Genomic DNA, 23,449 nt, shown 5'->3' with positions numbered 1-23,449 from the left:
TGACGAGTGCGCACAGGTGACACCAGATGTTTTTGTAACGGTCACTATGATATTAAAAGGAATTAAAAATGATTTATACAAGGGATCTGCGTGACGTGAAAAGTGACGATTGACTCTTCACGGAATCCGTTAAATTTCGCTTACACGATAAATCACACAAATCTGACAAAAGAGGGAATCTAAATGTGAAGATTAAAGAGGAAAGATGTCGGGAAATATTCGAAAACTCGAAACAATAAAAATGAGGCAGTTTCGATTTTAATGATCCGCCTATGTAGCGACTGTTTGAAATGGAAATATTTCACCCGACTCCTCGGTCGTATGTCTACTCCATCATTCTTTACATCTTCTTCGTTTACACGAAGATTCATAACTTTCCGTTTTTGACGCATTTATTTTCATACCTTTATTTTTTAAAGTGTCCGTTCCTGTTTTCCCTCTCACTATTCTGCCTCTTTCATTGGATGTCAACAGCGAATCATGCATAAACTGCTGTCGGGACGTGTTTCCCACTGGCGCCAACGAACTGTCGTCCTAATAAAGATTTCCTACCATCGTAGCCCAAACGTTGCTTCTTGCGTTACTTTACGTCATCACGTGATCACGGACCCAGAAGAAATTTATTGGTGCAGACTCCGGCCACGAAACCCTTTGCTCGTACACCAAAAGAATAATTTGTCTGCACTTTTTAGTGCTACAACTTTTTCGAAAGCTAATTGAGAATGAGGAAAAGAATTTCACACTACCGACGCCTTGAATGTAGGCACGGATATCTGTTTCACTGCTTATTGTTGCTATCATATTTTAACGAGACTGAGGAAAATGACTGCCATTCCCATATTTCTCAGAACGATAAACTGTTAAAACGTCAACAATTAAGAGCTGTGGTACAGAGGATTATAATATGAACAAACCAGAGTTAAATTTCAATATGTAAGAACCAAGAGACTGGTTAGAGCCCAGTAGAATTAAAAAAGAAATACTTCGCAGACTTCAACGCGGTGCATTGCTTCCGTAGTACGATTCTGGTATCCATGCGTAACAACTGTGACCGAAAGCCCGTCCCACATTATTCGTAGCACCACGAAGTGATGTAAGAAACAGGCCAAGCGCTGCTCCTGAGGCAATAGATTGCGTAGTGCTAGCTGCGTGTCCACGAATACCGCATGGTTTGTCGTTTAAATATAACCAGCAGTAACACATCACATCACAGGAAGAGCTGGTGCTGAGGCAACAGTAGGCGTAACCTACCAGACTCCCAGCTCTGAAGAATGATAAACCGATGCGAACAATTTTCTTGTTGTCTATATACATGCATACATAGGTACATACTTATATACATACGTACATACTTATAAACGTACATATATGAAGGGCGAACAAAAAATCCGTGCACTCAAATCTTTGCATGCTAACATTACAAAAATGACTAAATTTCATATCCTGCATATTTACGGTAGAAAATGGACGCAGGAGAAAGGTAATTTGGCACCACATGTCCAAAAAGCATCTTGATTCAATATTCTACACCTGTATAGCTCAAATAGCGCAGTGGATATAATTTCCTGCTAATATACATGAGATTGAGAGCTAGATTTTCTATTTTATAATTTTCATTGGCCCAATAATGCTGTAAAATGCATTAATTATTGAACGATGTATATCCTACCACTACAGTTTTTTAACGTTGAGTGTAACAGTTATCCGTGAGACATGTCAGAAACATTTATGAAGATTAATAATCAGTTAAATTAATTACCTATCATAAGGCATAAATAGCTACAAACTTACAAATTTGTGGAGATTTTATACATACATACTACATTCAGTAAACGCTGTCAGTTGATTGGAAGCTGAAAACGTATTCAGGCGTTACATGATGTTGATAATAAAAATAGTAACGGAGTACGGTATATCATGTGAATAGGGTTGCATACTGGTGCCGTAATGTCGTAAAGAAATGTGTGGAATCTGAGTTCGAATGTAGTTGATGAAGTTGCGCTAAATAAGACACTTAAAACTGTGTTACCTGCACGGCTGCAATGGAATTGTCTAGGAGAAAGGAAGCAGAGTTACGGAAGGGATTTGACTGAAGAAAAGTCACAGTGAACCGGAAAGCATGGAAGGGTGTAGTGCGTGGCACACAACACAGGACAAATTTAAAAACAAAATTCATCTTTAAAAGAGGAATAACAAAAAATGTCGTACTCACATTTCTGCGTTGATGCAAAGTAATAACAACAGCTCTGTATAACGTCTGCTGTAATTGTCGTATAATTCTTCTGCAAAAAACTCGAATCTAGGCCCAGAATCAAACTCTTGAACTCGAATTTTCTAATGCAAAACTCTGCACACTGCACAAACTGCCACGCGGGGTAGCCGTGCGGTCTCAGGCGCCTTGTCACGGTTCGCGCGGCTTCCCCCGTCGGAGGTTCGAGTCCTCCCTGGGGCATGGGTGTCTGTGTTGTCCTTAGCTTAAGTTATATTAAGTAGCGTGGAAGCTTAGGAACCGATGACATCAGCAGTTTGGTCCCATAGTACTAACCACAAATTTCCAAAAAATGCACTAACTGTGCAACATAAGCATTCACTGTTGGAAGAAGATACTTCCACTGGTTACAGTGTCGCCAAATCATCTCTCTTCTGCGTCTATTTTCTACCAAAAATACGCAAGGGATAAAGTTTTTTTCGGAGACATTCTTGTACTGCTAGTATACAAGGAAGCGCACTGCGATATCGGAGTGCGCGGATTTAGGTTCATATTGCATATCCTTTCAGTCAAGGACTGGGTTTCTGGTAATGTGGCAGAGGGTTCCGACTGTTGACATGTGAGAGGTGATTCCCTGATTCGGCAATTGCTTTATAACCGAGGAAATTCTTCCGAAACATTTGCCTTGGACTATAGAAATAGAACTTTTTTTTTTAACAATTCGTCCCTTGTAAATATATTATGTCCTCATACGAGCTTCTGCTCTTTATTGCAGCTGTCAATCAGATTCATCAAAAACTGTGAGGATTTCTGTATTTTTCCTTCTTCTAAATTCCATTTTACGACATAGATCCAAAGATTTTAACACCTTTTTTACACGGGTCGTAACTTTCCTCTCCATGTTTTTGGTCAAAGTTCATGTTTCACCTCCATACAAAAATACCAGTCGCACAACTGTCTTGTACATACGGTGTTCTGTTGTTCTGCTGGATAGTGCTGAATAGTCCGCCCAATGGAAATACACACCTCTGCTGATTTTATCTCGTTCGTTATCTCCTCCTCCATGTTGTTCGCATTGATAGTACTCCCTAGATATTTGAAGGACCTAGTCTTCCTCAATTCCTTATCTTCTACTGCCAGTGATCTTTCTGTTTCCTGTTCACTGTTTCTTGCTACAGTCATGCACTGTAATTTCTCTTGATTGACCCTCACAGTCACTTTTCATGCCCCCTCAATATACAGATTAGACGTTGTTACTAGTTCATCTTCCTCTACAGCTAAATCGACAATATTTTCGGGAAACGCTAACAATTTAACTTGGGTATCTACATTTACACCTCTTCCAGTCGATGTGCTCTTTTGGAGGTCTTTCCCAGCACCAAGTTAAATAGGCTGGGGGAGACACACTGACCGTTTTTAACACCTGTTGCCATCGTAAAACACCCTCACTTTAAATTCAGTTTCCTTAATTAACATTTTAGTCTGCCTGATCAGTCTCGAAGGCATTCCTTATTCTTTCATTATGCTCCACATGCCTTTCGTGTGGACACTATCGTATGTTTTCCTCAAATCTATTAACCGGCAGTATACTTCCTTATCAAATTTCCGCATCTTTTCAATTACTTGTCTGAGAATGAATATTTGGTACGCTGTAGATTTGAGTTTTCTAGCGTGGTGCTCTTCAAGGTTTTCCTCTATGTACGGTAATAGCAATAGTAAGAGAATATGTGCAAAGACCTTGTAAGCGCCACATAATTACGATATATCCCTGTAATACTCAAATTTCGTTCTTTTTCCTTTCTTATATACTTGTTGCCCTTCATTTAAAATGAGTAAAATGTCGTTACTTTTTATATGAAAATGCGTAATAGATTTTTCGTTTCGAGTGACATAATGTTTGCCCGAATACTTCATGTTTGTGATATCTTATAATTTTAATTGCACACGTGCACGTCTAAATATAAAATTTAACAATTTTGAAACTATACGATAAGCACTTATATTCGGTATTGGCTGTGAATGTGATTATCTTTATAGCGGTTTAGTAATTATACTGGGCAATTCAGACTTCATATAGTGATTACAGACGTCTGTATCGAACGCATAGCCGGCCGCGGTGGACGAGCAGTTCTAGGCGATTCACTCCGGAACCACGCGGCTGGTACGGTCGCAGGTTCGAATCCTGCCTCGGTCATGGATGTGTGTGATGTCCTTAGGTTAGTTAGGTTTAAGTAGTCCTAAGTTCTAGGGGACTGGTGACCTCAGATGTTAAGTCGCATAGTGCTTAGAGCCATTTGAACCACTTTTGTAACGCATAGTGATACAAAGATAAGAATTACATTGAATGCACAGGAAAGTTTCAAAAATACGAATTTTTGTTGATGTTCTATGTGACGTCCCTTGTTCACACAAAACAACATCTAAGCGTTAGTCCTTTCACACTATACATTCTGAGGCATATGTGGAGTCACCGAGGCGAGCGCATTGGAAACACGTGTTTTTAATGGTGTAATTATTTTCGGCAAACGAGGCACACACACAAGGTCTCTTACATAACCACACAAACAGAAGATCTACGTGGCCAAGAACAGAATAATGCCTGCAGTTTTAAATCCTCTTGTAACTCTTTCCAATGTATCGCTGGGCGTTAAATAATTATTGGTGTTTATAAGCGCTATATTTCAAGTGTCGTGTGTAATACGATTTTGCACAGAGTATTGCCTCTAGGGGCAAGCCTTACGTAAGCCACGCCGGTCTCCGTGTACGGAGGAGTGCCTCCCGGGTTGTCGGTGTTGCGAGTAACAGGTAGACCAGTTACGGGGCTTCGCAGTGGGACAACGCGGCGTCGTTTTGCGGGTAACCGGCGGCGCGGCGCCGGCGAAGCCCGCGAGGTGGCGGCGGCCTCCGAGGGCGGCAGAGGCGGCGTTTAGTACACCTCATTACGCCACAAGCGTCGTCCGATCTCTTCCGCAGGCGCCCATTCGGCGACTGTTGACCTAACGGGCAGTCTTCCCGGCGCACCAGAACATCGGATTGACAAATGTGGGACAGGAAATCGGTTCTTCGATGTAACCAACCCAACCAAACACAAACCAACACTCAAAATGTTCAAGCGTGTGTGAATTGCTTAGGGACCAAACTGCTTGGGTCATCGGTCCACAGACTTACACACTACTTAAACTAACTTATTCTGAGAACAACACACACACACCCATGCCCGAAGGAAAACTCTAACCTCCGGCGGGAGAGACCACGCAGTCCGTGATGTTGTTATTGTTGTCTTCAGTCCTGAGACTGGATTGATGCAGCTCTCCATGCTACTCTATCCTCTGCAAGCTTCTTCATCTCCCAGTACCTACTGCAACCTACATCCTTCTGAATCTGCTTACTCCCTCTACGATTTTTACCCTCCACGCTGCCCTCCAATACCAAACTGGTGATCCCCCGATGTCTCAGAACATGTCCTACCAACCGATCCCTTCTTCTAGTCAAGTTGTGGCACAAACTCCTCTTCTCCCCAATCCTATTCAATACCTCCTCATTAGTTATATGATCTACCCATCTAACCTTCAGCATTCTTCTGTAGCACCACATTCCGAAAGCTTCTATTGTCTTCTTGTCCAAACTATTTATTGTCCATGTTTCACTTCCATACATGGCTACGCTCCATACAAATACTTTCAGGAACGACTTCCTGACACTTAAATCTATACTCGATGTTAACAAATTTCTCTTCTTCAGAAACGCTTTCCTTCCCATTGCCGGTCTACATTTTATATAATCTCTACTTCGACCATCATCAGTTATTTTGCTCCCCAAATAGCCAAACTCTTTTACTACTTTAAGTGAAATCTAATTCCCTCAGCATCACCCGACTTAATTCGACTACATTCCATTATCCTCGTTTTGCTTTTGTTGATATTCATCTTATATCCTCCTTTCAAGACACTGTCCATTCCGTTCAACTGCTCTTCCAAGTCCTTTGCTGTCTCTGACAGAATTACAATGTCATGGGCGAACCTCAAAGTTTTTATTTCTTCTCCATGAATTTTAATACCTACTCCGAATTTTTCTTTTGTTTCCTTTACTGCTTGCTCAATATACAGATGGAATAACATCGGGGAGAGGCTACAACCCTGTCTCACTCCCTTCCCAACCACTGCTTTCCTTTCGTGCCCCTCGACTCTTGTAACTGCCATCTGGTGATATGACGCCTCAAACCGCGCGGCCACTCCCCGCGGTACCAACATTCAGGTGGAGCCTCCAGAGATGTAGGAAAATCAGAGGTAAGCTTACGGACTTTAGATTACGTAGGATAAAAATAGCGTCTATTTATTTCTGATTGCTAACTGCATGGAAAACCCACTCTTCTTCTTCTTCTTCTTCTTCATCTTGTGCCTCTGTGCTGCATCGTCGCAGGATGGGCGAGGTTATTTATGGATTTGGTCTGGTTAGTTTAAAGGATGGACGGATGCCCTTCCTGTCGACACACCCGTAATTCCATGAGACGGAATGTGTGACTGGCGGCCTACAGCTCGAAGAAATCATTCCGAGGTATCCACCACCAGTCACAATCGGTGATGGCACTAACAAATCTCTCCTGTACCCTGTCATCTATTTACATTCATCTTAAACTAATAAAATTTTATTTACATGTCAACGCGAAATTATTTTTATTTTTAAAGAGCGTTATTCTTACTCAAACGTTGCAGACAATAACATAACAACGAACTACAAAAAAATATGACAAACGAAAACCTTAATATGTACGATATGTTTTAAAATATCAAGTAACGTATCTTCAATTTGCAATAAATAAATAAACAATAATGTGTGCACCGCAACTATCAGAGTGTTTTGTTATTCCATGTGAAAGTAAGATAAAAAAAACTAAACTCCTCCCGAACAGTCTATGAAGGCCTAACGGTACCGACCGGCCGCCTTGTCATCCTCAACCCACAGGCGTCACTGGATGCGCATATGGAGGGGCATGTGGTCAGCACACCGCACTCCCGGCCGTATGTCAGTTTCCGAGACCGGAGCCGCTACTTCTCAATCAAGTAGCTTGCCGGCCGCGGTTGTCTAGCGGTTCTGGCGCTGCAGTCCGAAACCGCGGGACTGCTACGGTCGCAGGTTCGAATCCTGCCTCGGGCATGTGTGTGTGTGGTGTCCTTAGGTTAGTTAGGTTTAAGTAGTTCTAAGTTCTAGGGGACTTATGACCTAAGATGTTGAGTCCCATAGTGCTCAGAGCCATTTCAATCAAGTAGCTCCCCAGTTTACCTCACAAGAGCTGAGTGCGCCCCGCTTGCCAACAGCGCTAGGCAGACCGGATGGTCACCCATCCATGTGTTAGCCCAGCCCGACAGAGCTTAACTTCGGTGATCTGACGGGAACCGGTGTTACCACTGCGGCAAGGCCGTTGGCACAAAGTAAAATAAACATCTCTAAATATTTGTGAACCGCGTAAATGAGTCGGGACTTGCGTACCAGCCCTGTAATCACCTAGTGGGATGTGGGAGTCCATTTAAAATTCACATCCAGGCTGGCCGGCACACCGGCCGCATCCGTTGTATGCGGAAGCGGCGCTTTAACACGCACGGCTATCCGGGAGAATATTCCGGTAAATTAAAATTTTGTACCGAAATGTGAAACATCAAATAAAAATGAAACACTTTTTTTATTTTCAGAGACTGAATGGTGTTATTGAAGCATATATTTTTTTCTTCGACAATAAGGCATTTTGCATGTCCGTAGCAAATTTTAATTTATTTTCATACAATTCGCAATTAAAAAACATGCGACCTGCTCGTCTAGCGTAAAGCACTATGTGGGAATGGAGGAGGGCGGGGGAATGGTGTGAGGGAGGGGGTTAACCCCCACCCGCTATATAAACGACCGTGGTGTGGTACACCGACTAGCCTCAGTGTCGTTTTTAGACGGTTTCCCACACCTGTTTAGGTAAACACTGTGTTGCTCTGCACACTCCACTTCAGTGAATACGTTAAACAAACATTTAAAATACGAAGGCACACAGAACAAAGTTTACGCGATTCATAGGGCAAATAGGGCGATGGGCACACGACCTCCCTCCCTTAAGGTATCTTGACGACTGTGGCTTCGAGAACGGCATCAAACCACAAAGTTAAATAAAAAGGATCCAATTTCTGCAAGAGGGGGCCTCATATTAGACAGGATGAACTCTAGCTAAAAGAAGAAGAAGGAGAAGGAGGAGGAGGAGAATAAGTAATTAAAAATATAATGATCTTATTGTTATTAAAAAATATGAATCAATATTTGTTTATAAATATTTCCATTAGTTAAGAAGTGTGGAATTTAAATAAAAATAAAAGTTTCTATTTTTTAAAGATTTTGTCGTCCTGTTTCACGAAATTCATGTCCGGGAACTGATCTTCAAATCATATAACTATGAACAAAATCGAACAGCGACAGGCCGTAAGCTCCGTTTGAAAGCCTCCAAGACTCGAAGAGGACTCGAACCCAGGTCTTTCAGAAGCTGCGAAAAGTTTCAAGTCTCGATGTGTAAATAGGCTTAATTTCGCAGGAAATCTGTTTATATTGTATTCGCCACTGCATAGTGAAAGATTCATTTCATAAAAAGGAGAAGTCTCTCGCTAAGTCCATCATCCACCTATTTCTCCTCACACGAGTAATCTATGCAGGACGGTAGGTAACTGCAGACCCAATCTAAGCCTCAGTTAGTAATACGTGATCGAGTGCCTCAGCTGGTAAGACTATTTACAGCGAAAGGCAATAATTGCAATCTTTAATGTTGTTGGTCTGTTAACATCAGTTACCAGAAACAGTATATTAACGATTTTTAGTTTGTGTCTGTCTATGAACATATGTATAAGTGAAAATTACCATTTTGAATAGTACGTTTCTGTTTAAGCTACTGAAGCATATTCAGTGGTGTAGAACACTTAAAGATTGTCATTTAAATGCACCATTTCTAAATCACATATTGTCCCGTTGCACTAATTAGCCACTAACAATTCGAATCTAAGAACAATTTTCCCAGTGCTTTAATGTCTAAAGAAATTAAGTATAAACAATTCCAGGGTGCAGAGGAGATAGAAAGAAACACCTTTTTTTAATATGACGAAAATGTCGCAGGTGCACCAATTTCCTGCTTTGGTTCCATGAAGGTCTTGGCGCTGTTGATGCCCAGAGATACTGTTCATACCGCCGTATGATGGACTTTGTTTTAGAGATGTTGCTGATGTCGTTCAGATTTCTTTTTGTGGGGTAAAATGAAGCGATTGGTGTACGAGACACTGACAGACGGTCCAGAAGAGCTGACTGTCATTATTTATGATGTTTTGGAGGCTGTTGATTCTTTAGAACTATGTATAGGATTTTGCCATCAACTCTTAACTGTTGCAACTGTAGGAACGATTTTTGGGTTACGTAGGTGTATGAGCAGTTGAGTAAATAAAAATTTTCGTTTCTCCAGACACAATTCCCATTAATTTATTGAGGCATATGAAGTACATATATATCGTTACTTTAGTGAAGTGTTTTTAATTTACATATTGTGACTTTGTACTTACAAGACACAAACAGTCCAAGTCCCGGCACCTTCTTGCTCAGTAAGTACGTGCTTGCCCTAGTCACACTCAGCGCGCTAGCCTGCTAGTCAGGGATCGAATCCACGCGCCATCGAATCCACTTAGCTGCTACAGGAGCCGATCTGAGTGCGGTTCTTAGGTAGTTTCCCATGCTCGGTTAGGCAAGCGCTGGGTTGGTCGTCAGATCCCGTCTATGACAATACCATACACAAACACATAAAATACGATAACACACAGAATAAAATTTGTACGATTCAGGTGGCCTTCACGATTTCCTTCCTTAGGCTGCCTTACGACTGTCGCCTCAGGAAGGGCATACGGCTACGAAATTGTAAGAAAGCAAAATTTCACAACTTGCTAAAAAGCGGACCCCATTAAGGAAAAGAAAGGAAGGCTAGCGGTATGTGTTCGTATATATTAGTTATTCGAGTCATAAATAAATACTATACATGGTAATAACCACTAAAGACAAATAAAAAAGTTATCATGCTACACTAATCTTCACCAAAATGGTATAACTTCAGCTGCACCTGGTGCAGCAAGCAGAAGATCTTCTGTGCAGTATGCAGGGCATAGCTGCCAGTCCAGTAGGTGCTCCATGGTTGTGGTTCTCCGCAGTCTCAGTTGATGGTACCCACAGGAAAGTACCAATTCTTGAGATTACTCCTGGATCTTACAACTCCAAAACGAAGATGGTTGTGTGATCTGCACACGATCCGATTCTGTTCATGCTCAGGTGGGGGGATTTCCGAAGGCAGACACCAGGCAGAGGTATTCTCAAGCAGAGACCCACAGTTGATATCTTGCTGTAGCTGCTACTGCTTGCAAGATTGAACTGGCCTTGTGGAAATTTTTTTCTGGATCTCAACCTTAGGCTGCTGGAACGTGCCCATGTAGTGGTCGGTTTCTCTGACGAGCCAGATTTGCTCTCGCCGCGTTGGCAGCTACTTCACGACTAATATCTGGTGGCGTTCCGCCAGAGAGTTGGTAGAGTTTTACATGTGGTGTAGGTTTCAGACAACCTGTAACAAGCTTACATGTTCCGTTTGGCGCCTTGTCCACTACACTTGCGTGAGTGGATTTGTACCAGAACGGGCACGCACACTCTGCAGCACCGTAACACGTGCTCTTAAATTACACATGGAAGCTTCCTGTTCGTGTTACGTAGCTATTCTTTGCCTACACCACTGAGAGGTCTTGCCAGCGCAGCACACAAACTGCACTCATCACTCATACATTTCAACGATGTTACTCGTCTTGTGAATATTGTCAATAGAAGAACAGCAAGGGTACACATGAAAAACAGCAACACATGAAGCAAGGAATGGAACATATAGGTTTTTTAAAAATCTACGTTATTAAATTTTACAATGTCTGGAGGACATCAAAAGCACAATTTTTGAATGACAGAGATGTCATACTTGCACCGTTTCCCGGCTAGAAATGCATGAAAGGGTTTTGACGTTAGTGGAGTTCAGACACGGTGTTCAAACTTACGTGTGATAAGCACTGTTTTAGATATGTTGCTGAAAATGTCATCCCCCTACATTCAAAACAACCTGGTGCCTCACGGTGCCGTTCGCCTCTCTGAATGGAGCTCTTCTGTGAAATTCATTACCGTGATATCATCATACATCATACTTGACGTATGCGTGAAACTCGCGTACAGGATGGAGAATAAGCCAGATCATACCACTTTTAATCATCTTTAGAACGGCGGAGCAAAACTCAAACGTTGCTGAATTTCTCAAATTGCCCAGAAACTAATACTCTCAGAAGCCGCCATATCAAAGGTTTACTTTAGTCATGGCCAAGAGAGTCATGTGATACAATCAACAGAAAATGGACAACAGAAATTAAGTATTGCGAAATGCAGCACTGCACACACGGGTCACGGTTTCTCTCTCGCCTAGAGATCGTCAGTTCGATTCTGGACAACAACAAACCTCGAGAACTCGTAGGTACCCCTACCAATCCTTCAGCTGTCTAAGAGACATTGGCATCTCACACCTGGTACCTTGGCTGTTCACAATTGCGAAGCACGAGATTCGCCATGGATGCGAGGAAATCATCCTTGAGTGCTCCAACGAAGTGAAATATTGTATCACAGCATCGTAAGACAGCCTCCAAAGGCAGAGTTCAGCTCAGGTGCCTGGTGGTATCGTCGTAAGAATGTTTACGAAGAGTAAAACTGGGACCATAGTGCGTCCGCTACCGCCTCTCATACGCAGGCGATGCATAGCTCTGCTGGCAGACCACTAACATTCTTTTGTTTGCTTCCAGTAACACAGTGTACGACTCCATCGCTCCTAAACACTTGCACAGTGGCTCAATGACCGCCACACACAAATGAGAATCAAACCCTGAACCCTGTCGTGAGGGCACAGTGCACCTTGGACTAATTTGGGATAGGCTGCGTCTATGACTTTATAAACCCATATGCAGTGATATCTCATCCATGTGCTTAAATTATCCCCTCGATCTGCCTGCATTTACGAACTAAGAAAATATGTCTTTAGATCACGCAAGTGGACGACTCTTAACTTTTATTTATAAAGGGGGCAGGCGAGGAATGTCTACTTAGATAAGATAAATAATGAACACGAAACTAAAGTCTGTCTAGTAATGCTCTCAGTAATGTTTTATCGGAATGAATATCATAGTACACTCCTGGAAATTGAAATAAGAACACCGTGAATTCATTGTCCCAGGAAGGGGAAACTTTATTGACACATTCCTGGGGTCAGATACATCACATGATCACACTGACAGAACCACAGGCACATAGACACAGGCAACAGAGCATGCACAATGTCGGCACTAGTGCAGTGTATATCCACCTTTCGCAGCAATGCAGGCTGCTATTCTCCCATGGAGACGATCGTAGAGATGCTGGATGTAGTCCTGTGGAACGGCTTGCCATGCCATTTCCACCTGGCGCCTCAGTTGGACCAGCGTTCGTGCTGGACGTGCAGACCGCGTGAGACGACGCTTCATCCAGTCCCAAACATGCTCAATGGGGGACAGATCCGGAGATCTTGCTGGCCAGGGTAGTTGACTTACACCTTCTAGAGCACGTTGGGTGGCACGGGATACATGCGGACGTGCATTGTCCTGTTGGAACAGCAAGTTCCCTTGCCGGTCTAGGAATGGTAGAACGATGGGTTCGATGACGGTTTGGATGTACCGTGCACTATTCAGTGTCCCCTCGACGATCACCAGTGGTGTACGGCCAGTGTAGGAGATCGCTCCCCACACCATGATGCCGGGTGTTGGCCCTGTGTGCCTCGGTCGTATGCAGTCCTGATTGTGGCGCTCACCTGCACGGCGCCAAACACGCATACGACCATCATTGGCACCAAGGCAGAAGCGACTCTCATCGCTGAAGACGACACGTCTCCATTCGTCCCTCCATTCACGCCTGTCGCGACACCACTGGAGGCGGGCTGCACGATGTTGGGGCGTGAGCGGAAGACGGCCTAACGGTATGCGGGACCGTAGCCCAGCTTCATGGAGACGGTTGCGAATGGTCCTCGCCGATACCTCAGGAGCAACAGTGTCCCTAATTTGCTGGGAAGTGGCGGTGCGGTCCCCTACGGCACTGCGTAGGATCCTACGGTCTTGGCGTGCATCCGTGCGTCGCTGCGGTCCGGTCCCAGGTCGACGGGCACGTGCACCTTCCGCCGACCACTGGCGACAACATCGATGTACTGTGGAGACCTCACGCCCCACGTGTTGAGCAATTCGGCGGTACGTCCACCCGGCCTCCCGCATGCCCACTATACGCCCTCGCTCAAAGTCCGTCAACTGCACATACGGTTCACGTCCACGCTGTCGCGGCATGCTACCAGTGTTAAAGACTGCGATGGAGCTCCGTATGCCACGGCAAACTGGCTGACACTGACGGCGGCGGTGCACAAATGCTGCGCAGCTAGCGCCATTCGACGGCCAACACCGCGGTTCCTGGTGTGTCCGCTGTGCCGTGCGTGTGATCATTGCTTGTACAGCCCTCTCGCAGTGTCTGGAGCAAGTATGGATGATCTGACACACCGGTGTCAATGTGTTCTTTTTTTCATTTCTAGGAGTGTATTACAGTATTGCATGTTATAACCTCGAAGATCCTACCAGAATTTTTGAAAGTGTGAATAAATATTTCAGACTTGCGAAAGATATAATACAAACAAAAAGGCTTAACATTATGAGTAGAAAGCTCTTTGTACCAGCATAGATCCGGAGCCTATTCAGAAAGAGTTTAAAAAATTACAACTCTTCCCGATAATATAGTCACAGAGGGCTCTGCGATCTAAAGTCACAAGTCTCACACCACACCGAACTGCTTGAAAATATTGGTAATTTTCCCTACACGAATGACCTCAATAGTAACTCTGTGAGTCCAGGCTACAAAATTTATGTGTTGGACATTGGAGAATGATCTTGAACTCATATTTATCTTCAGGCTCTTAGTTTACTCTTGACAGAGCTTATAGCACTACACTACTTACCATAATTCAAAGAAAAACTTACAAAAAGACTATCACGTTAACATCGCACAAATAATATTCACAAAGAGCCCGATTACACTGAAGAGCAATGTGTCGTACTATTACTGATGACCTCAGTGACCTCTACAGTGGGTGAAGACAAATCTGTTCACAAAAGCAGACAGCACCGCTACTCAGGCGAGTGCGGATGGGTCAGGACATGGTCCGCAGTCTCATCCCTTGAGATGCAAAACAGCAGACATTGGTCATTGGCAGGCCGAAGGTCTCGAGTGGGGAACCTGTGATCGTAAATAGTTACCACAGTATGCGAACAACAAAAGACCGCGGCTACGGACACCTGGTCACATCTGCTCGAGAAGTGCCAGCCTTCACGTTGGCGGTGACCTCCCACTGCAGCTCGTCCGGTGGATGACGCGGCAGCGCCAGTTGTCCAGGTTGGTTTGCAGCTGCATCCTGCCATTCCCACACTAACAACAGCTCCCATGCCGCCGAGCACGCGACTGTCTTGTGCACATATGACGCAAGTGAATTGCAGGGTCGCTTTTTTGCATATGTGAGTGTGTGTGAATCTCTCGTGAAGGTAACATAAATAACTCGTGTAATTGCGTTGACAAAAGCATCAGCAAACGTATTCAGTCTAAGTATTTCTCAATTTTGACGTCTCAATTCCAATGACAGTTTGGTTTATCGGTGACTACTTCCGAACATGCTCATTCAGTATCGAACCGTTACCTATTTTAAAAGTACATCATTAGTCAAATGGCAAAATCCAAATATTGAAGTACATAAACAGTTTTTAGCACGCCTAAAAGTGTATCCTTAATCTAAGCGTAAAATATAAATGATAAACTAAACGCACAGTTTACTGGAACTCTGTATGTTCATATAACTACGGTTCATTAAATTGGTTGAGCATGCCTGAGTTGTTCCGAATTTAAAAATGAAATAACATTGGTACATTTCGAGCGATACATAACTGTTCAGCTTCGAGCATTATGTGTACTTACTGTGAGTGCCTACTATATATACATTGACTCATTTTTTGGCGGAATCCGGTAGGAGTATTTGACAGGCGTCATCTGCCAACTGAACAGTTGTGAATAGCTCAAAATAGATAAATGTCATTTCATTAATTATTTCAGAAAAACTCTAGTATATTACAACATTTGTAAGGAGTTTTTGTGATCTGAATACACAGAGGCGTAGAAAACTATATACTTGGTTTAATATTTAAATTTTACGTTTTGAATAGTGATATACTTTTAACTCTACGAAAAAACTGTTTACGTACTGTAATATTTGGTGGAGGTATGTTCCGTCTGTTCAACTAACTGAAGGCAGTTCGTTTATTGCAATACGTGTTTGGCTTCTTTTATTTGTGAAGCATCTTCAGTCGCCTGAAATACATGTTTCTCTTTATATATACAATAAAGGTATTATGTGGTAGTTACAATACGTTTCTTTACTATTTCCATCGCTGCTAGCCCATGTGTGTGGCCCTGAAGATGTGTTCTACCGTCTCCATGCTCCAGCTGGCCGATATCCGGATTTCCTCCACCCACATTTGATTCAACACATCGCTTACATCTCTTGCACTTCACATTTTGTGTTGTGCCTTCTGTGTGTAGTGTCGCTATGTGCTTAGTATTCGTCTTTTGTTTGTGTTGTATGTGTGGTTTGGTATTTTCATTTTTTGTGTGTGTGTGTTTTGTTATGTGATAGAAATGACTATAATACTTGGATTTACCATTTTGACTAATAATGTATTTTTAATGCAGGTAATGGATTACCAACAGCCCAAGGCGTCAGCCCAACTGAGGCAGAAAAATAAAATAATAATAAGATAAACAAGCATGTGTCAAATGCCTTGTGGTTTATCGAGATCTTTCCTTTTTTCTTTTGTGGCTTTCCACTACATTACGGAAACTGCGTGCAATCTAGTAAGATTGCCACGACTTTATAAAAGTTTCGAGAGAGAAGTCAACTGTGTCTTCACATAACATTTCCCCGAAGAAGTTTAATAACGTTCAAGAGAACTTGCTGAAAACGTTAAACAGATTTAAATTGTCTCTTTGGTCCAAAGGAAAACATTGTTCAAAAATATAATGATTTTCAGCCAGTTTATAAATACTCTCGCACAGTACACAAACGTGGCGTTTAATAGTCCTTCTTTCCAAGGCTTTCTTCGTTTCGCTTCCTGCTTTTCCCTTTACATTGTGGTACACAGTGTGTTACTGCTAAGTCGTTGCACTACCACTGCTTTACCGTCTTGCGCAAGTACTGCGCTCATGGCCACTAAAACAGCAACACCAGAAAGGAGAGCAAATAGCGAAATTTGACTTGCTGTGCGTCTACAGTGAAAAGATATTTGGCTCTTCTCTTTTGATTCATATTCGATGGATAAGTCGACCGTACGTGAGTTCAGCTGTACAGGGTGTGATAAATATACATATATTTTGATATGGATAATGCGGTTACGGGGATTGATTTTGCTTATTTCATTTCTTCCTTTTAACATTCTTTAATTTAGCCTGGTGCTGGCTATTTCAATTGCCTTACTGGGTGAGCTTTCGCACTGAGGATACGGGACGCGAAGTCACAAGAGTTGCACGCTAAAATCAAACCCCTGAGAACAAAGGGAACATGTTCTTCGCAGAACGTCTAGTGGAGGGATCAAATATAATGGCTCTGAGCACTATCTTCTGAGGTCATCAGTCACCTAGAACTAACTAACCTAAGGACATCACACACATCCATGCCCCAAGCAGGATTCGAACCTGCGACCGTAGCGGTCGCTCGGTTCCAGACTTTAGCGCCTAGAACCGCACGGCCACTCCGGCCGGCAGTGGAGGGATCAACAGGTGCAAGCTACACTCGCTTTGTCTGGGGGAAGTCACCCCGGCTAGCGTCATATTGGCACCTTGTGTATTGTGCAGTTTATTGTACGTATCCATTTTGGAAGTCAGAGCCAAAAGCATTCATTCCGGCAGACAGAACTGTGCCTGGCAGGAGGTGGGCGCCTGTGCTGTCCCAAGAAAAGTACATTCAGCTGATAAATATCTGCCGGCTGTCCAAAAACATCTGCGAAACAGCTCTGACATATTACAGGTTCAGAAGATACCGCAAAGTTGATAGAAAGCCTCGGACACAGATTTTAGCTTTACCCACAGCCTGTAATGCGAGACTAGTAGAAGCTTGAGAGGGCACCGATTGGTGGTGAAATTGATGCGACGTCAGGGAGCAGTTTTTAGCAAAAGTGGGCAGAAAACAGAGATTATTGGTTTTTAACGTTTCGCCTCTTCTGGCGGGAGTTCTTGTTACAAAGAAACAATTACGCCATTGGCGGACTACTGTAACTTTAAGAGGATTGGTTGCTGAATCTCTCGGCAGGAATAAGTTGAAACCTTCCCGTATCCTCTATACCTCATTTTGTTAATGATAACCTTCACTTTTACAATAACCCATGTAACCTTCCCTTAGGATTTCTATCTCTTGCTTAATAACAACAAATGAACCTCCCCTTTGAAATTTACTCTCTTTCTCTATCTTCGCATACAAATTTAATTGCTGCTTATTAAAAGTGATTTTCTGATTATTTCGACGAAACATAGAATGTGTCGTCGTCGTGGCCCTCAGTCGTTATCTGCAATAACCCAAAACTGTTCCTTACCTTTTTTACTGTTACTGGATCGCCATCTGACTGCTACATCAAACTGCTACATGAATATACTTACTCTCCTTTACTATACTCTATTAACTGCTGGTGGGCTGTAATAATAAGTGGCTGTATTTATTATCAAAGCTGACGTTATTCTTTAATAGCAAAGCTGACGTTATTCTTTAATTAATTTGACTGAAGTTACGTAATTCATAGTTAAACTTTTTCTTGACAACAATAAAGTTTTGCAAAGTTTTACGTTGATGGTTTTTGGGATGGATTATAATTAGAAATGCAATATTGCTGGCAAAAGTTAATTATATTCTGAAAACGCTTCAAATATTTACTGTTGGTAATGAAATGATTTTACAAACGTTCTAATGGGACTTACTTTTTACAATAATCTTACAACTAGCAATGCGCAAACATACCTTCAGTAGCCTTCCTCTTATTATAATAGTTAGCTGATGGCTCTGTACATCCGTTTATAATCTCTTGTAAATCATAGCTGGTGGCTGGCAGGCACACCGCTCCTCTCAACCTCTCGCTTCAGACCTGCTATCGACTCGCCTCACCTCTCGCTTAGTACTGACTTCCTACGAACGCTAAAGTGCGGTCTCTCCCGCCAACAATGCTTTCTGGTGCGGACAATCCCTGCTACCATTACAAAATGTATCAATGCGCGATCTTTCCCGCTCTTTTCTCAAAATGTATCCATACGCGGTCTCTCCCGCCCTGTTTAAAATTATATCAATTTGCGGTCTCTCTTGCCAACAATACTTCGGTGCAGACATTCCCTGCTACCACAATTATTTCCAACATGACAAATATTAATTATTCCTACTTAATCCTATTAATAAAATATAAACATCTTTCGTAAATTGTGATTTGACAATGTTGTTGTTGTTGTTGTTGTTGTTGTGGTCTTCAGTCCTGAGACTGGTTTGATGCAGCTCTCCATGCTACTCTACCCTGTGCAAGCTTCTTCATCTGCCAGTACCTACTGCAACCTACATCCTTCTGAATCTGCTTAGTGTATTCATCTCTTGGTCTCCCTCTACGATTTTTACCCTCCACGCTGCCCTCCAACGCTAAATTTGTGATCCCTTGATGCCTCAAAACATGTCCTACGAACCGATCCCTTCTTCTAGTCAAGTTGTGCCACAAACGTCTCTTCTCCCCAATCCTATTCAATACCTCCTCATTAGTTGCGTGATCTGCCCACCTTATCTTCAGCATTCTTCTGTAGCACCACATTTCAAAAGCTTCTATTCTCTTCTTGTCCATACTAGTTATCGTCCATGTTTCACTTCCATACATGGCTACACTCCATACAAATACTTTCAGAAACGACTTCCTGACACTTAAATCTATACTCGATGTTAACAAATTTCTCTTCTTCAGAAACGATTTCCTTGCCATTCCCAGTCTACGTTTTATATCCTCTCTGCTACGACCATCATCAGTTATTTTACTCCCTAAATAGCAAAACTCCTTTACTACTTTAGGTGTCTCATTTCCTAATCTAATTCCCTCAGCATCACCCGATTTAATTAGACTACATTCCATTATCCTTGTTTTGCTTTTGTTGATGTTCATCTTATATCCTCCTTTCAAGACACTGTCCATTCCGTTCAACTGCTCTTCGAAGTCCTTTGCTGTCTCTGACAGAATTACAATGTCATCGGCGAACCTCAAAATTTTTTCTTCTTCTCCATGAATTTTAATACCTACTCCGAATTTTTCTTTTGTTTCCTTTACTGCTTGCTCAATATACAGATTGAATAACATCGGGGAGAGGCTACAACCCTGTGTCACTCCCTTCCCAACCACTGCTTCCCTTTCATGTCCCTCGACTCTTATAACTGCCATCTGGTTTCTGTACAAAATGTAAATATAGACAATAGAAATACACACGTCTTACAAAGTGAGCAATCTGTTTTTTACTGACTAGAAATTTGGGTCTTCTACTCTGGACTCGTCAGTGTTGCACAGCCTTAGCCCTTAATTAGAACAGAAAATTCGATTAGTGGAGTGGGGTTCAGCGTTAGCGTCTTCAGCAGCGGGGTTCCACCGATGCACGCGATGGGAGCCAGGTACGGTGCCACCGACCTGCTCGTATCGCACTGACGATAACAGTGATCATAGATTGCAGCTTCGGCAGGTTAGGCCATAACGAACTACAAATTCAGAATTGCCATCGTTTCCCTTTCACACATTCGTCAACGCATTCCCATTAGCACGGACTTCTTCGTTTTCATGCTCTTACAAATAATCACTGTAATTGATGTGCAGTGAGGGTGAGTTAAATTTCTCAAACTTCGGTACGTGCTCACGAGCTACCTGTAATTCCAACCCCCTCCAAGAAGCTTTGTCAAACAATAGTTTACTTATCTACCTCCCATAGTTACTGTTGTATGTTTACAATTTTTGTGGTTTCATGTCTCTTTTAATTGCTTGTTCATTCTCAAGGCTTTTTTTAATACACTAAACAGTTCACTTAAACCATGTTTTTGATTCGAGAGAACAGTAGCTCCCTGGTCCCATTTAATATTCTTCAACGACAAAGTGCACGTTCTCATCTTAAGATTCACTGCTGGTGCCGCGACCTTTCATAGCGTTAATCACTCAGTTGCGTACATTTATTCCAGATTTGTATCTTAAGGGTATGTCTGCATCACGATTGTTTTCGATGCTGTTAACTTCACTCACGTACACTGTAAGGTTCTCATATGTTTTCTGCTATTGTAAATAATTTACCTTTACCGTACTGGGACCAAGTTGAATGAGCGCACAGCATGAGTAGTGAATGAGATCCTTGATTCTGTGTTTAATGTTGTTTGTGGTTGACTTGCTAGTCACTCGGTTGTGCAACAATGGGGCATTCTGATCCGGGGCCGCGCGGGGTAGCCGCGTGGTTTGAGGCGCCTTGCCACGGTCCGCGCGGCTCCCCCCCCCCCCTTTCCCCCCGGCGGAGGTTCCAGTCCTCCCCCCGGCACAGGTGTGTGTGTGTGTTGTCCTTAGCGTAAGTTAGTTGAAGTTCGATTAAGTAGTGTGTAAGCCTAGGGACCGATGACCTCAGCAGTTTGGTCCCGTAGGAACTTACACCACCTCTTATTTGAGGCACAGTAGTGAGCAGTCGAGTTCTAGAGGGGGAGTTTGATACATGTGAATCTGAAAGAAATTATCTGGAATGCTTTGTTATGGAGACGAAAACATACATGACTGTTTGTTTCTTTTGATGTAGAATATTTCTAGAGGAATTTTTCTAGGTAATCATTGAATGCGAAGAATGAAATGTTTGTCAGAACTATTAATTGAAGGAGATCTTTGTCCCTTAGATAACTTACAACATTCAGGTTTAGTGTTAATTTGATCTCTTTGTTATCATTAGTTCGCAAATAATGCAACTGATTTAAATGTTTGCAAATTTTGTAATGTGTGAATTTCGCAAATATTTGAGTCTTCATATGTTGTACAGTACTTTTTGTCAATAATCAGAGTTTAATTTGTCAAGAAAGATTCTTCTTTAAAGTAAACTCCACCTCCATGATTCATAGCAAACTTCTGAACATTTTATAATGTGTGCATTGCACTTTACGCCACAGGAAGTCACAGATTGTTTCTGACAAGCAAAAAGAAAAAAAAAATAGTTAATAGCACCTGCTGATCTTTATTTGCTTTCGAGAACATCAGTACTCCAGACACAAAACAGCATGTTGAGCAAGAGGAAAGTCACTTTTATTTCAGGGCAGACCTCACCTTGCGTTCTTGGGCGGTGCGTAGTCGGGATTGTCAGGTGTCGTGTTAGCAAGCAGATTAATTTTCAGTGAACAGTGCTGGCAATTTCAAACAGTTATTTTCTTCCGAGTAACTTATTTTTGTGGCTATTCCAAGTTAAACATTCCACTTCACGTCATGCAACATTCATAATATACTTCGGTACTGAGTTTTATTTATACAGTTTTAATTGAGCACACAATTAATTTCTGTTGGCATTAATTAGATTCATTTTCTTTATTTCAAATTTTGCATTTCATGGAGTTTAATGTATTGTTTCACGATACTGATCACACACGCTACACTGGGACATCCAACAGTCAGTTTCGCTCAGCAATTGCGTACGATACCTAAAACACACGTTACATGAGCAGAAAGTTTTCTCACATACAGACAATTTTTTTTTAGAAAGCTTAGAACACATGAGGTTTAGCAACCATATAATAGAAAATATACCTGATTAAATTAGTGGATAGTTTGGGGACGTGTAGGATGCGAAATTTACTACACAAAGCAGTCACCTCTGCCAAAAACAACAGCTCTATTCTGGCCGGAAATGGGTCGAACTGAGCTTGGAAGCCAGACAGGGGTATGGCTTTCCACATGGCTTCCACTTCTTGCCAGAGTTCACCGATCGTGGAAGCCGGCGAGTGGTGGCGTACCAGTCTCTGGCCAACCCATGGCCAAATATTTTCGGTGGGTGAGAGATCTGAAGAACGTGCTGACCAGAGCTCAAATACGTTCTCTATCGAGGTAGGTCGAGGTAGCATGGAAAATATGCAATCCTAAGTTATCTTGTCGAAGACAGGGTACAGCCGCCAGCTTTAATACTTCAGAAACGTAGCGCTCATTGTCTATATTACTGGCTATACTAACCAGATGTGATCGTGCTACGGCACACTATATTGTCAAGCCAATTTACTGGGCCCGAATGACAATGACGAACGCAGACTGCCAATGCTCGTTCTCCACGAAGGCTCCACGCGCGGATACACCCATCGTGGTACTGTTCGCAGTACCGTGATTGGTTTGAGAAGACGCCGTGGTGCCACTCCCACGTCCAGCGTCGTCGCTTGGTGCACCACTGTGGGAGCGCCTCTTTTCGCTGCCAGGTCAAGGGAACCTGCAGCAGTGGTCCGCTTTCTGACAGCCCGTGGCGCACCAGACTTCGTCGCACTGTCGGTGTGGATACTTGCCTTTTCTCAAACCAGCCCATTTCCTGAGACGAGTTGCGTGACTTGGCTGCACGATCCTGCATGGCTGAGTGAACACATTATCTGCCCTCTCTGGCGCTAGTCGCGGGGGGCCGCTGAGACCTTCTATAGCGTTGAGAATGGTTCTCCTGAACCCATCGATTTCACACTCGCATGACAGTCGTAGTATCCCAGCCAACGCAAGCAGCAATGACAATGACCGATGAAGCCCAGTCTCGACAGGACACAGATAACAGTCTTGCCACAGAGTATACTCCGGTTCCGATCAGATCACCGAAGTTAAGAGCTGTCGGGCGTGGCCGGCACTTGGATGGGTGACCGTCTGGGCCGCCATGCGCTGTTCCCATTTTTCGCGGTACACTCAGCCTCGTGATGCCAATTGAGGAGCTACTCGACCGAATAGTAGCGGCTCTGTCAAAGAAAATCATCATAGCGAGTGGGAGAGCGGTGTGCTGACCACACGCCCCTCCTATCCGCATCCTCAGCTGAGGATGGCG

General features: G+C 43.0%; 1 protein-coding gene and 1 pseudogene across 1 annotated transcript in view; both read right to left on the bottom strand.

Annotated features, from left to right (window-relative positions):
• Positions 1 to 23,449, bottom strand: part of LOC124799211 — a 774,857-nt gene that overhangs the window by 184,145 nt on the left and 567,263 nt on the right. The gene's annotated exons all lie outside the window — the stretch shown is intronic.
• Positions 7,516 to 7,633, bottom strand: LOC124799568 (annotated as a pseudogene).

The sequence above is a fragment of the Schistocerca piceifrons genome, chromosome 5, assembly GCF_021461385.2.
Source record: "Schistocerca piceifrons isolate TAMUIC-IGC-003096 chromosome 5, iqSchPice1.1, whole genome shotgun sequence".
Taxonomy (NCBI): Eukaryota; Metazoa; Arthropoda; class Insecta; order Orthoptera; family Acrididae; genus Schistocerca; species Schistocerca piceifrons.
This window is presented reverse-complemented; position numbering and strand designations above follow the sequence as displayed.